We start from the raw sequence: 15,815 nt of genomic DNA on the forward strand, positions 1-15,815 counted from the left end.
CACGCATATAATTATATCTAATTCTCATCTCGAGCATTATTATATTCGAATAAAGTATAAAACTATATATATTATAGATATATATGTATATATACAACACTTTCATAATCTTGTTCTCGAAAATAACGATATCAATAAACATTTAATTTACATCATTTATTCCTTAGGATCAAAGTAGAACTCGCCGTTGGGATTTAGCACTTTTTCTAGGAGAAATCCTGCTATTGACTCTTGAACTGCTTTCAGATGGTCTTTTTGCATGACCCTTTGTTTCAACCATTCAGTCTTGCATTTGAAATAAAAGGAAAAGTATTAATACATATATATATATATATATATTCATTTAAAAATAAATAAAAAATTGATATATACGTACTCTGAGGACATCTTCAGGAGTTCTTCTTATGTGTACAGTGATAAATTCACAAACGTAGTATCCACACAAGTTATTACCTGGTTGCTGCCGCAAACACCACTGTACGAGAAGAAGATTATTCTCATCATCTCACACGTAAATTGAAGTACGATATAGTAATTCAACACGTGGGGAAGTATATATAGTACAACTTACTAGTATTTCAACTACATTAAGTGGTGCCTTGCAATCCTTGCGGTGTTGCCGAATAAACTCTTTCCAAACCTTGTGCGACCAATAATGTACGATCGTTAATAAATTATGGCAAAGTCTATTCAATAATAGTTGTGCGTGAGAGATCGAAATTACCCCTGGATAATGTCTATCATATCTTGGTATAGTGCCCGCTCTTTTCTCAACGAGTCTAAGATTACTAACCGACTTGAGTTTAACTCAATGACAATGAGTATCCAGTGAAACCTGCATTGGTTTATACACACACGTACATGCATATAAGTTGTATTGATATTACATAAAATGTGTAGACTACATTATTATTAACACTTACTCAAAGTTGAACGGGAAAAGTATTGTTGTCTTGTCGTGCTGCTTCACGAAGAACCTCATGATATTCTTCTGTGCTTCAGATACCCACTGCTCCTTGGCAATAATATCGGTTTTGAATACGATATAAGGATCAATGAAGCCAACACTGGTGTCTTGTATTCTTTGGAGCTCTGACATCTGGAATCTATATATAAATATAAGTTATATGTGAGGATAATTATATACACGTACGCATGGAAGTGAGTTTATTCAATAAAAGTATGAATCACTTACAAACAAAAGGAGCTAATGATTGATTTGTCCAGAGCGTCCATGTGGTATAGTTGATGCAATTCTTCGAAACTAATATGTAAGATGTCATCGCCACGGAAGTAATGATGGTCTCTAAATCTAACAAAGATCCACTCCTCACCCCTACCACATGCCTGCATGTACCACTTGTTGAGCAAGTACATTTACGTACCCAATTCATTCAGAGCCGCAGGGTTGTACAGACTTTTGCCAAATTTATAAGTCTTCTAGGTATCAACTTCCAGGTTCTGGATCGGAGCTTTGCCCATCAATTTATCCAAGGTTAAACCAGTTAGTTTAAAAAAGCATTAAGGTCTTGAACCGACACTTCTCTAGAGTTGTCTGGTCGATAGACTTCTATGTTGGAACCATATTCATTAGTAACAACAAGATTTTGCATTGGTTGCTTCTATTATCCGAGCTGTGGGACATCCTTCCCTGATGCTCTTTTCCTTTTCTTATCTGCATCATGTGACTTCATGAGAGAGCGGTCATAGTCTGATAGTGGTGGAGGCTTACGAAGTTTAAGCATCTTTTTCTTGTGAGCTTCGACCTTCTGCCTCAGCAGATCTCATGGTATGTAAAAGTATGACTTCTCCTTAAGCTTCGCTTGTCTCTGCTTTTGGATATCTATAAAAAAATCTTTCACTTTTTTGTCTTCTTCAGCTGCTATTTGCTCATCAGTCTTTTCAGGAAGTATTTCTTGAGAAATAACTCTTTTTTCGGGGTCTTCTTTGCCGCCGGGACCTTAGACGTCTCTGTAGTGCGTTGCTGTGGAGGGGGTGGGGGCGGTGTTGGAGACCGGTGTGGAGGCGATGAGGCCGGTGTTGGAGACTGGCGTGGAGGCGTTGGAGATCGTTGTGGAGGCGGTGGGGCCGGTGTAGGAGTTAGAGATCGTTGTGGAGGCGATGGGGCCAGTGTAGGAGTTGGAGATCGCCGTGGGGATGAAGTCGTCTCACCCCTCGCGACGCTATGATGAGATGGGGAATGAATGATTGGGCTAGGCTGGGGAGAGACCCTGCTACAAAAACAAGTTATGAGTCAATTATTTTTGAAGCCAATATAAAATTAATGGAAAATAATATTTCATTCACTTTCATTCGTACCTAGGGGGAAGCGGTGGCGTCCTAGGAATGATGATGAAGTGTTTGCACCATTGAATAAATGTCTTCTCTGCTTCTCCTAGTGTCTTCTCCCCATCACCGCCTTCAATGTCAAGAGGAACATTGCTGTAACCTTTGAGCACTCTATCGACCGAGACGCTAGCATATCCAGGTTGAATAACTGACCCATGGATTCTTGGTGTCTTCGTTTGGTCTATTGGAGATACAACCCCGACAGCCACCATGATTGATGCATTATTACCATCTAGAATGTGCAGCTCACATGTTGTTAGAGGTTCGGTAATGTCATCAATAGGGAAGCGCAACCCAGCATCATCTTGAATAACTGGCAGCTCCGTGGAAGCACAACTGCTTTTCATCTGACCAACGGGGCTAATGGTGACTCTCGGCGTTGATTGTGATTGCATTTGACTCATTGCTAGCAGCACTTGCCTCTTGATCTCCTCCTGCATTCTTGCCTCAAGGGATTTTCTCGTTGTGACTCATTAACAAATTGCTCCAATACACGGATTCGGTCTGCCTCCTCATCCTTCTTTCTCTGGCGACTTTTGTAGGTATCCTTGTCTGCTGGGAATGCTTGTAGCCACAGAACCGCCCCATAGCCTCTTGTTCGACCACCATGTTTGGGATTCTCTAGGGCATATGTCAATTCATCCTTCTCTTTGTTGGGCTTGAAAACACCACTATTAGCTTCTTCCCTAGCACGAGCTAGTCTCTGTGTTGCTCTCTCAATTTTTTGGCCGAAAATTAGCTTGCCAGTGTCTAGGTCTAGGCTTCCCCCATGAGCGTAGAACCAATTCTTCGCGTGTTGAGGCGAGTTCTTCTCTATTGTTTCAAGTATGATTCCCTTGGTAGTAATCTCTACTTCTAGGTTCTGCCACTTAGGAATAGCACTCCTATAACCACATGATCCCATGCGATGATGGTATTGCTTCTGTCAGGCATTATGTCGATTCCTCATCACACGTTCCTCACTCTCTTGAGATATCTTGTATTGTACGAAGTCATCCCAATGGGACTCTAACTTGACAAACGCCTTAGCATTGAAATCCGACGTATCATTCTTCAAGATAAACTTTTTATACAATGTCTTCGTCCAACTCTGGAACAATGTTGCCATCTTCTTCATTGTCCAATCCCTCACTAGCTCCTTCAAAGCATCATCTGCTTGTAATATGAAATGTTGAGTGATATCTCTCCAAGTTAGGTTCTTGTCACAATCAGATACAAAACTAACATTAGGAGCGGATATCTTCTGCTTCCATTCATGAGCACTAACTGGGATCCTATCCCTTACAATGAACTCACATTGATTGACATATGTCTGAGCATGTGGTCCCAATGGTTTGCCGGTGTCGGTGTTGAATTCTGATATTATGAAATGACCCTCTAATGGCTTTTTGGCCCTTAGACTTTCCTACTCTTGCTGGTGGTTGATGTAGATCCAGAGACCGGCTACATGAGTAGAAACACAACGATTAACAACAAATATACGTACGCATGCATCTATAAGAGATGATAGATAATCGAATATACCTCGCCAGTATTTTCTTGCATGACAATTTGTTGATCTTCAACCACCGGGATATTCAGGATATCCTCAAATCAGCAAAGTACTGACTCGTATCATCTATATCCGCATTGGTGCCGGCATTGATAATATCCGCCATTATGTCATCATTCAAGTTATCATCCGGAGCAGCCATTTGTATCTTCAAGATAACACAGATAGAATTACTATGGCACATAACATAAGTACATGTGATAACACATATAGAATTACTAAATCCAATTAAATATAATAACACATAATATTTCATAAGGATAAACAATAATAAGGTATAGGCTTTGGAATCGAATCAAAAACACTTTCGATCCAAAAACATAGAAATAAGTACATGTATATATACACATAGAATGATACAATTTTCTCTCTCTCTCTCAACACATAGAAATAAGTGCATATGTATATATCTCTAGATATGCATGTGATAACACATAGAATGTCTCTCTAGATACAATTTTCTCTCTCTCCCAACACATGGAAATAATTAAGTACATGTATATATACACATAGAAATAATTAAGTACATATATATGTATACATATAGAATCTCTCTCTAGATATACATGTGATATAGATAGAATTACTAATAAAATATCCAAGTGATATATAGATAGAATTACTAAAATAAAATATGCATGTGATATAGAGATAGAATTACTAATAAAATATGCATGTGTCAATTACTAAAACAAAACTAAATCTAACATATATATAGAGAGATAGAATATAATTACTAAATCCAATTAAATAAAATAACACACATATATCTAGATAGAATTAATTACTAAATCTAATTAAACCTAACATATATACATAGATAGAATTACTAAATCAAAATTAAATCTAACACATATATAGAGAGAGATAGAATAATAATTACTAAATATATCAAAAACTATAATAAAAAACTATCTAAAAAAACTATCTAAATAAAGTACTAATTAAATTTTAATACATTTAAATCTAATTAACATATATCAAAAACTATCTAAAAAACTAACTAAAAAACTAAGAATAAACTACTAATTAAATTTTAATACATTTTAATCTAACATATATATCAAAAACTACCTAAAAACTATCTAAAAAACTATCTAAATAACTATCTAAAAACTATCTAAAAAATATGGCCGAGATTGAGCAGCTAGCTAGCAGGCTAGCTGGGGCGGATGGCGGGCGTGCTGGCCGGTCACGGGGCCGAGCTGAGCACCTCGCGCGAGGACGACGTATGGCGGAGACGGGCTCGACGGCCGCCGGGTGGGGCTCGACGACGAGGCCGGGTGGGGGTAGACGACGACGGCGGCGTGGCAGAGACGAGCTCGACGACCGGGCGCGGTAGAGACGAGATCGACGTGTAGATCGAAAAGTAGAAGGTGAACAGAACAGGAACCGTTCCATATATATAGGCCGGGACCCTTTAGTCCCGGCTGGTAACACCTGCGGGGACTAAACGACATTTAGTCCCGGCTGGTAAGCCGAACCGGGACTAAAGGTCCAACCCTTTAGTCCCGGCTCGGCTTACCAGCCGGGACTAAAGGAGCTTTAGTCCCGATTGGTGTTACCAGCCGGGATTAAAGGTATTTTTGGGCGGGCAATTCCGCCCACCCTTTAGTCCCGGTTCCTGGCCTGGGCCGGGACTGAAGGCCTGAAAATTTTGGCAGCCCGCCTGAGTAATTGGAAAGGCTTGGGATTTTGATTTTATTCTCCTTGTTTAATACTAGGTTAATCAATTAATTCTATAGCAACTTCAATACTTTGCAATATTTATTTTAAAAAATACTATTGATTAACTAATTATTTATTGTAAATAGGAAAATTTTGTAACCTAAAGTTTTTAATTTCTTTTATGAATATATAATATAAATGTTACTAATACTAAGTATTTTGTTAATGCAAAAATATATTTGTAACTTAAAATTAATAAAACTAATATTATTCGATAGGAAATTTATTATCACATTATTGTAACGTCAATGTTTCAATTTTTTCTCGGTTTTTGACCAAAATGACAGGAAATTTTTGTTGAACCTATAAAAATAAAGAAAATGTAGTATTTTTGTTCTACAACTTTTTCAAATGAAAAAATGGCCTATATAAGGATTGTAGATCTTGATGAGTTGAATAAACTTAATATTCAAAACTTTTCAATTTGAGACAATCTAGGGTTCCGAAAACTAGTTTGTAGACGTCGAAATTTAAAAATCACAAATTTGAACCATCTAAACTTTCTCAAATGGAAAGTTTACCAAAACAATAATTGTATATCTTGATTAGCTGAACAAACTTGGTATTCAAAACTTTTCAATTTGAGACAATTTAGGGTTCCGAAAACTAGTTTGTAGGCGTCAAAATTTAAAAATCATAAATTGGAACCATCCAAACTATCTCAAATGGAAAGTTGACCAAAACAACAATTGTAGATCTTGATGAGTTTAACAAACTTGGTATTCAAAACTTTTCAGTTTGAAGTCATTTAGAGTCCATAATACTAGAGTCAAAGTGTTGTTTTTTCATTTGACCAAATTTGACTTGGTCAAACTTGCTCAAATGAGACACTAAATTACCTCAGATGAAAAATCTATGAATAACAAGTTTGATCATCTTAGCAAGATCTACAATTGTTACATAGCTCATTTTCCCATTTGAGAAAGTTTTATCAAACACTAGTCATAAATTTTTGAATCTCATATAGACTTTCTGAAACTATGTCACACACTTGTGAAATTTGAACTACATTTTGTTCAAACTTTCTCAAATAAAAAAATGTTCTATATAAGGATTGTATATCTTGATGAGCTGAACAAACTTGGTATTCAAAACTTTTCAATTTGAGACAATCTAGGGTTCCGAAAACTAGTTTGTAGGCATCAAAATTTAAAATTCACAAATTTGAACCATCCAAACTTTCTCAAATGGAAAGTTGACCAAAACAACAATTGTAGATCTTGATGAGTTTAACAAACTTGGTATTCAAAACTTTTCAATTTGAAGTCATTTAGAGTTCATAATACTAGAGTCAAAGTGTTGTTTTTTCATTTGAGAAAATTTGACTTTGTCAAACTTGCTCAAATAAGAGACTAAATGACCTCAGATGAAAAAAACTCTGAATACCAAGTTTGATTATCTTAGCAAGATCTACAATTTAGAGTTCATAATACTAGAGTCAAAGTGTTGTTTTTTCATTTGACCAAATTTGACTTTGTCAAACTTGCTCAAATGAGAGACTAAATGACCTCAGATGAAAAAAACTCTGAATACCAAGTTTGATCATCTCAGCAAGATCTACAATTGTTACATAGCTCATTTTCCCATTTGAGAAAGTTTTATCAAACACTAGTCACAAATTCTTAAATCTCAGACTTTCTATAACTATGTCACACACTTGTAAAATTTGAACTACATTTTGTTCAAACTTTCTCAAATTAAAAATGACCTATATAAAGATTGTAGATCTTGATGAGCTGAACAAACTTGGTATTCAAAACTTTTCAATTTGAGACAATCTAGGGTTCCAAAAACTAGTTTGTAGGCGTTGAAATTTAAAAATCACAAATTTGAACTGTCCAAACTTTCTCAAATGAAAAGTTGACCAAAACAACAATTGTAGATCTTGATGAGTTTAACAAACTTGGTATTCAAAACTTTTCAATTTTAAGTCATTTAGAGTTCATAATACTAGAGTCAAAGTGTTGTTTTTTCATTTGACCAAATTTAACTTGGTCAAACTTGCTCAAATGAGAGACTAAATGACCTCAGATGAAAAAACTCTGAATACCAAGTTTGATCATCTCAGCAAGATCTACAATTGTTACATAGCTCATTTTCCCATTTGAGAAAGTTTTATCAAACACTAGTCACAAATTCTTGAATCTCATAGACTTTCTAAAACTATGTCACACACTTGTGAAATTTGAAACATATATTAAACATATTACAATGTGAAGTCATAACATATTACATAATATACGTCTCTAAAACATAATATATTAAACATGCATCGTTGTATCATGCGGGCACAACAGTGAATTTCTTCTTGACGTATGACCCTTGATTATGATCTTATCGTAACCATAGAGTGTCTTCATCATTTAACATAAAGGGTGGAATTCAGACATTTCTTTCATAATCTTCTGACATGTCTGACTTGTCTTCAATTCCCACTATATTTATTTTCCCAGAAAGAACTATGTGGCGCTTTGACTCATTGATCATTGAGTTGATGTCTTTGTTTTTTCCTCTCTTTGATTTTGTAGACATGTCTTTCACATAGAACACCTGACTCATATCGGCAGCAAGGACGAATGGTTCGTCTTTGTACCAAATATTGTTGAGGTCCACTATTGTCATTCCATACTCTTTGTCGACTGTTACCCCTCCTCCGGTCAGCTTCACCCATTGGCACCGGAACAAAGGGACTTTAAAATTAGGTGCGTAGTCTAGTTCCCATATCTCTTCTATGCGACCATAATATGTTTGTATATTCCCATTTGGATCTGTACCATCTATGCGAACACCACTATTTTGATTGGTGCTCCTTTTATCTTGGGCAACTGTGTAAAATATATTCCCATTTATCTCGTACCCTTGGTACGTGAGGATATGCCATGATGGTTGCCTAGCCAACAAATACAGTTGCTCATCAATATTGTCATCGCCTTGACATTCTTTTCGCAACCAACCACTGAAACTTTCCATGTGCTGACGCCTAATCCAAGCTTCAGTCTTCCCTAGAAACTTGGATCGTAAGAACTCCTTATGTATCTCGATGTATGGATTCACCAATGATGAGTTCTGAAGAACTGTGTAGTGTGCTTTATTGAAATAATCGTCTTCCATGCCAATATATGTTTTCTTCCCTAAAGTTCCTTTACCACTGAGTCTCCCATCGTGTCGCGATTCGGGAACGCCAATCGGGGCAAGGTCAGGAATAAAGTCAACACAGAACTCAATGACCTCCTCTGTTCCATAGCCCTGGGCGATGCTTCCTTCAGGCTTAGAACGGACTTTCACATATTTCTTCAAGACTCCCATAAACCTCTCGGAGGGGAACATGTTATGTAAGAACACAGGTCCAAGAATACTAATCTCCTTCACCAAATGAACTAGGAGGTGTGTCATGATATTAAAGAAGGATGGAGGGAACACCAACTCAAAGCTAACAATACATTGAACCACATCATTCTGTAGAGTAGCTAGTTCCACTAGATTGATTGCCTTCTGAGAAATTGCATTGAGGAATGCACATAGCTTCACGGTGGCTAGACGTACATGTGGAGGTAGAATTCCTCTTAAAGCAACTGGAAGCAATTGCGTCATAAGCACGTGGCAGTCGTGGGACTTTAAGTTTAGGAATTTCTTCTCTAGCACATTTATTATACCCTTTATATTGGAGGAGAATCCCGATGGGACCTTGATGCTACTTAGACATTCGAACATGTTGTCCCTCTCTTCTTTGCTAAGCGTGTAGCTAGCAGGACTTAAGTAATGATGTCCATCATCTGTCTTCTCTGGATGAAGGTTGTCTCATTCTTTCATGCCCTGCAAGTCCTAGCGTGCTTCAAGTGAATCCTTTGGCTTCCCGTACACACCCATGAATCCTAACAGGTTCACACAAAGATTCTTTGTCAGGTGCATCATGTCGATTGCGTTGTAGACCTCTAGGACTTGCCAATAGGGTAGCTCCCAAAAGATGGACTTCTTCTTCCACATGGGTGCGTGTCCCTTAGCATCTTTGGGAACAGATTCGCTACCTTGTCCCTTTCCAAATACTACTTTCACATCCTTGACCATTGCGAGTACATCTTCCCCAGTTCGGTTATGAGGCTTCTTCCGGTGGTCTGGCTTACCTTTAAAATGCTTCCCTTTCTTTCTTACTTGGTGATTCAAAGGAAGGAATCGACAATGGCCAAGGTACATGACCTTTCGACATCTTTTCAAATATATACTGTCAAGGTCATCAAAACAATGTGTGCATGCATTATATCCTTTGTTTGTCTGACCTAAAAGATTACTTAAAGCAGGCCAATCATTGATTGTTATGAACAACATTGCTCATAGGTCAAAGTGTTCTTGTTTGTACTCATCCCAGACATGTACACCTGGTTTGTTCCATAAAACTAGAAGTTCTTCAACTAATGGCTTCAGATAGACATCAATGTCGTTCCTAGGTTGCCTCAGACCTTGGATGAGGATCGGCATCATAATGAACTTCCGCTTCATGCATAACCATAGAGGAAGGTTGTAGATACATAGAGTAACTGGCCAAGTGCTATGACTAGTGCTCTGCTCCCCAAAAGGATTCATACCATTTGTACTTAAGGTGAACCTTAAGTTTCTAGCCTCATTTGCAAACTCTGGAAATTCCCTGTCTATCGCTCTCCACTGGGACCCATCAGGTGGGTGTCTCACCATATTGTCTAACTTACGGTCTTCTTTATGCCACCGCAACAACTTTGCATGGTCTTTATTTCTGAACAAACGTTTAAGCATGGTATTATAGGAGCATACCACATAACCTTGGCAGGGATTTTCTTTCTAGGATGTTGTTCACCCTCGACGTCACTAGGATCATCATGCCTGATCTTATACCGTGCTTGTCGGGTACCACGAGAAGGGGTCCCCTAGGCGACAATCGAAAAAATTGCTTAGACCCTGTCAAAGTCAAAGCCAAGGGACAACTATTGGCTAAACCCTGGCCATGTCCGAAGCCACCTACTCTCTGCCTCGCTAGAGGCCTCACACGGAAGGCCTCGACTGGCCTACCGAATCTCCGCCTCGCTAGAGGCCTCGCACGGAGAGCCTCGAACGGCCTACCAATTTTTCGTCTCGCTCAAGGCCTCGCACAAAAGGCCTTGGCCGAGGAACCAATTCTCCGTCTGGCTCGAGGCCCCGCGTGTACAGCCTCGGACGAGACGCTGATTCTCCGCCTCGCTCAAGGCCGGCTCGGCAAAACAACCTCGTCGCCTCTGCCTCGACCAACTTCCCGAACAAGACGTCACGTCCGACCGGCATGTTCGACTGCTCCCGCGATATCAGCCGAACGACGGCTCGACACAGCGGCGTGGCCGACTGGACGCCAGTTACATCGAAGCCATGCCACCCGAGATAGGACTGGATAGGGGTTACCAACCACTGTGCTCAGTACTGTGCCCATGACCGGCGCCTGTACTGCACTCTGCTACCTAACCCCTGCTCCAAAAACAACGTGGCGTGCGGAGTCAAGTCTAGGTTACTATAGCCTCAGAATCAGTGTATAGAACCAACTGCTCCCTCCACGCCTCAGTAGTCTACTTCGGGGTCTCGACAACCTCGGGATTTGCGCCTACCGAGCCCTCTACAATGGCTTGACCTCGGCACCAACTGGGCCTCGGCTCTTCATGCAGTCAACACACAGCAGCCAGCACGTCGCTCGCCAGGCCCTGCGTCCAGCAATCACTAGAGCTCCCACGTCGCACAAGTTCGGATGTGACCGACGCGTTGCTCCAGCACTTCAAGGGCAGGACCACTCCATCAACCATGCCGCCATAGTAATAGGCTACAGGGCTCGGACATGCCGCCTCTGTTCGCACGACACCGCATGGCTAACACATGTATCACCCATATCCCCCCTTCAACTATAAAAGGGAGGGATTTGGGCCGTTTCAGGGGAGAGGCTCACAGGTTCACGAGGTAGACGAACACACACTCGACATTCTATAATACGCACACTTCTCCGCCGCCTGAGATCAACATCTCAAGCAATCCACGTTGCTCCACGCAGAGACCTGGGACTAGCTCCCTCTCTCGCCCTGCTTGTAACCCCCTACTATGAGCATTTCGGTGCAAGGGATACAAGATCAATCTCTCAGACTGGATGTAGGGCACCCATTGCCTGAACCAGTATAAACCTTGTGACTCTTTGCATCACCATCCGGGATTAGGGGCACGCAGTATGTTTTTACTAGTTGGTTGAGGGCCCGCCGGTCCAAAACACCAACAGTTGGCGCGCCAGGTAGGGGCTTCTGTGTGTCAGCTTCATCTCCCTAACAAGTCTCGGATGGCAGATCCCGTACGACCGCTGCATCTCGGCATGGTGATCTGGTTCGGGAGCCTAGAGTTCATGTCTCTAGGATGTGAGTACGATATGGTACTTCTCACACCCCGAGCCCCACCGACCGATGACAACATCACGCACCCACGGCCTAGGCATAGGCGGCGCCCGGGCGGCCGCTCTCATCGCGCTCGCTAGGCACGACGCGAGCGCGGCCACCCTGACACCACGTGAACTCAGGGCAACACGCCGCCCTCCACCGGTATCCCACGGCCAGCTGTTGGCACAAGGTCCCTGGTCGGGGACTTGTCTAGCCTGAGCCTGGACAAGGGAAAGACGCCGGTGGCGCACGACGACGCCCCGACATCAAGCTCTGCCCCGTCATGTCCTGAGGAGTCGACTTCGGCAGAGCAAAGCCTAGCGATGGCACCATCCCCGCATCCCTTTGGGTTGAGAAATGCCGCCACCACCTATACTTCCACCTACGCTCTTGCTCACACAGAGCCCTTGGGACGTTACCGACGCTTCACCCTTAACTTCGGCACCACGACTTTGACTCACTCCCACGCTGACTCCTCAGAGGAGGATGAGGTGAGGGCTGGAGTGGATTGCTGCAGACTTCGCGACCCTAAAGCCATGCGCTGCTTCCTGGCCGTGAGCGACTACTGCTTTGGCTACTCCGACTCTAACGATGAAGGCACTTACGATCCCACTCGTGAGTGCTTCCATGTCGGACTCGAGATGCCGAGTACGGGCAATGAGGATGAGGGGGCAGGCAACCGTACCCCGCTTCGCCAGGGAGCGGGCGATGCCACACCCTCACACATTGTCCCACCAGTGGCGCGGAATGAGAACCTCACCCTCGGACAACTTCGATGCCCAGACCAGGAGCAGCTCTATGAGCTTCAGGCCAAGGTCGAGCAAGACCGACTCCTTCTGCAGCAGCTCCGAGATACTCTCGAGCAGGAGCAGCAGGATCGCGGTGATGGCGGAGGAGCTCGGCGGAGGGCCCATGACATCCACCACCGCATCAACGATGATGAAGGGGGTGAGCAACCCCCAATCTTCAATCACGCTAGCCAGAACGTCATGGCTATGGCAATGCTAGTCCGAATGATGCCTGAACCCTCTACTACAGAGGGGCGACGGGTCCACGGCGAGCTCTGAGATCTCCTCGAGACCGCCATGGTGCAGCAGGCCGAAAGTTCCGCCTCCCGACGGCGTGGAGGTGCCTCAGACCTTCCCATGGCACTACCTCGGCAGGACAGGGAGGCCTCGGCTCGTCCTGAACCCACTTGCGCACCGATGATCAACAGGGTCCCCTTGCTGCACGACCGCCTCGGCAACCAACGCGTGGCATAGGGCAACCACGAAGTGATCAGCAGGCGACGATGACATGACAATGAGGGGCCCGCCTGGGGCTACCATCCGCATCGAGGTGGCCGCTATGATAGCGGGGAAGACCGCAGTCCTTCCCCTGAGCCACCTGGCCCTCGAGTTTTTAGCAAAGCTATCCGCGTTGCTCATTTCCTGACCTGGTTTCGGCAACCGGCCAACCTCACGAAATACAACGGTGAGACCAATCCTGAACTTTGGCTGGCCGATTACCGCCTGGCTTGTCAGCTAGGTGGTGCAGACGATGACCTGCTCATCATCCGCAACCTCCCTTTGTTCCTATCAGACTCGGCGTGAGCCTGGCTTGAACATCTCCCTCCCTCATAGATCTACGACTGGCGCGACTTAGTAAGGGTCTTAATCGGGAACTTTTAGGGCACATACGTGTGCCCTGGGAACTCCTGGGACCTCAAAAGTTGTCGCCGAGGCCCAGACGAGTCTCTCCAAGACTTCATTCGGCGCTTCTCCAAGAAATGCATCGAGTTGCCAAGCGTCGACGACTTAGAAATTGTCCAGGCTTTCCTTTCCGGCACAACCTGCCAAGACCTGGTCCAAGAATTGGGCCAAAATGTACCAACCTCGGCGGCTGCACTCCTTGACATCGCCACCAACTTTGCCTCAGGCGAAGAGGCTGTTGGGGCCATCTTCCCCGACGACGACGCCAAGGGGAAGTGGAGGGACGAGGCCCCCAGGGCCTCAGCTCCCCACCTCCCCAAGAAAAAGAAAAAGGGTCACCAGGGAAAGCAGGAAGTCCTCGAGGCTAGCCTAGTCACGGCCGCAGAGCGCAAAAATCCCCGAGGACTTAGAGGCCTCAGGCTCTTCGACGACATGCTCAAGAAACCCTGCCCTTACCACCAGGGCCCAGTGAAGCATGCCCTCGAAGAATGCACCATGCTCCGGCGTTACTACGCCAAGCTCGATCTCCCCGATGACGATGCCAAGAAGAAGGGTACCGGCGACAAGGACGATGATAAGGACGATGGATTCCCTGAGGTGCACAATGCCTTCATGATCTTCGATAGGCCTTCGGTGTGCCTCATGACACTATAGCGGAAGAGGGAACGCCGGGAGGTCTTCTTGGTGAAGGTCGCCGCTCCTCGGTACCTCAACTGGTCTTAGGAGGCAATTACCTTTGACCAGGACGACCATCCCGATTACGTCCCGAACCCCAAGCAGTACCCACTTGTCGTCGACCCCATCATCGGCAATACCTGGCTCACTAAGGTATTGATGGACGGAGGTAGTGGCCTCAACATCCTCTATGCCAACACCCTAGAGCTCCTAGAGCTTGACCAGTCGTAGCTCCAGGGTGGCGCCGCGCCTTTCCACGGCATCGTGCCGGGGAAACGCACGCAGCCCCTCAGGCGCATCGACCTGCCCATCTGCTTCGGTACTCCCTCCAACTACTGCAAGGAGGTCCTCACCTTCAAGGTGGTTGGGTTCAAGGGAACCTGCCACGCCATCCTAGGGCGGCCGTGCTACGCCAAGTTCATGGCGGTCCCCAACTACATGTACCTCAAGCTCAAGATGCCAGGCCCCAACGGCGTCATCACTATCGAGTCCATGTACGAGCATGCATACGACTGCGATGTCGAGTGCATCGAGTACACCGAGGCTATCGTGGAGGCCGAGACCCTCATCGTCAACCTCGACCAGCTCAGCAGTGAGGTGCCTGACTCCAAGCGTCATGCCGAGACTTTTGAGCCCACGGAGGCCGTCAAACTCGTCCTGGTCAACCCCACCTGCCCTGATGACCAGGCGCTGAGGATTAGTGCCACCCTCGACATCAAATAGGAAGCCATGCTCATCGACTTTCTCCATGCGAATGCCGGTATGTTCGCGTGGAGCCCCTCGGACATGCCGGGCATACCGAGGGAAGTCGTCGAGCACACCTTAGACATCTAGGCCGGCTCTAGGCCGGTGAAACAGCGCCTGCGCCGATTCGATGAGGAAAAGCGTAGAGCCATTGGCGAAGAGGTGCAGAAGCTTTTGGCGGCTAGATTCATCAAGGAAGTGTCCCATCCGGAGTGGTTAGCTAACCCTGTGTTAGTCAAAAAGAAAAACGAGAAGTGGAGGATGTGTGTAGACTACACTGGTTTGAATAAAGCCTGTCCGAAAGTCCCTTTCCCATTACTTCAGATCGACCAAATTGTTGACTCCACTACGGGATGCGAAACCCTGTCTTTCCTTGATGCGTACTCCGATTACCATCAAATCAAGATGAAAGAGTCCGACCAGCTCGTGACTTCTTTTATCACATCGTTTGGCATGTACTGCTATGTGACTATGCCATTCGGCCTCAGAAACACAGGGGCCACATACCAGCGGTGCATGACCCAGGTCTTTGGTGAGCACATCGGGTGAACCATCGAGGCCTATGTGGACGACATCGTGGTCAAGTCCAGAAAGGCCAAGGATCTCGTCGATGACCTGGAGATAGCCTTTAAATGCCTCAGAGAGAAGGGCATCAAGCTCAACCTCGAGAAG

At 44.2% G+C, this 15,815-nt stretch overlaps 1 long non-coding RNA gene across 1 annotated transcript; it reads right to left on the minus strand.

Moving 5' to 3' along the window:
- Nucleotides 1-739: 739 nt before the first annotated feature.
- Nucleotides 740-1,346, minus strand: LOC136511841 (uncharacterized). The gene is made up of 3 exons (XR_010772872.1): nt 1,196-1,346; nt 924-1,106; nt 740-835 (listed from the first exon to the last, which is right to left on the minus strand). It is a non-coding gene; the product is annotated as an uncharacterized lncRNA (long non-coding RNA).
- Nucleotides 1,347-15,815: the final 14,469 nt, after the last annotated feature.

This window comes from Miscanthus floridulus, chromosome 16, assembly GCF_019320115.1.
Source record: "Miscanthus floridulus cultivar M001 chromosome 16, ASM1932011v1, whole genome shotgun sequence".
Classification (NCBI taxonomy): domain Eukaryota; kingdom Viridiplantae; phylum Streptophyta; class Magnoliopsida; order Poales; family Poaceae; genus Miscanthus; species Miscanthus floridulus.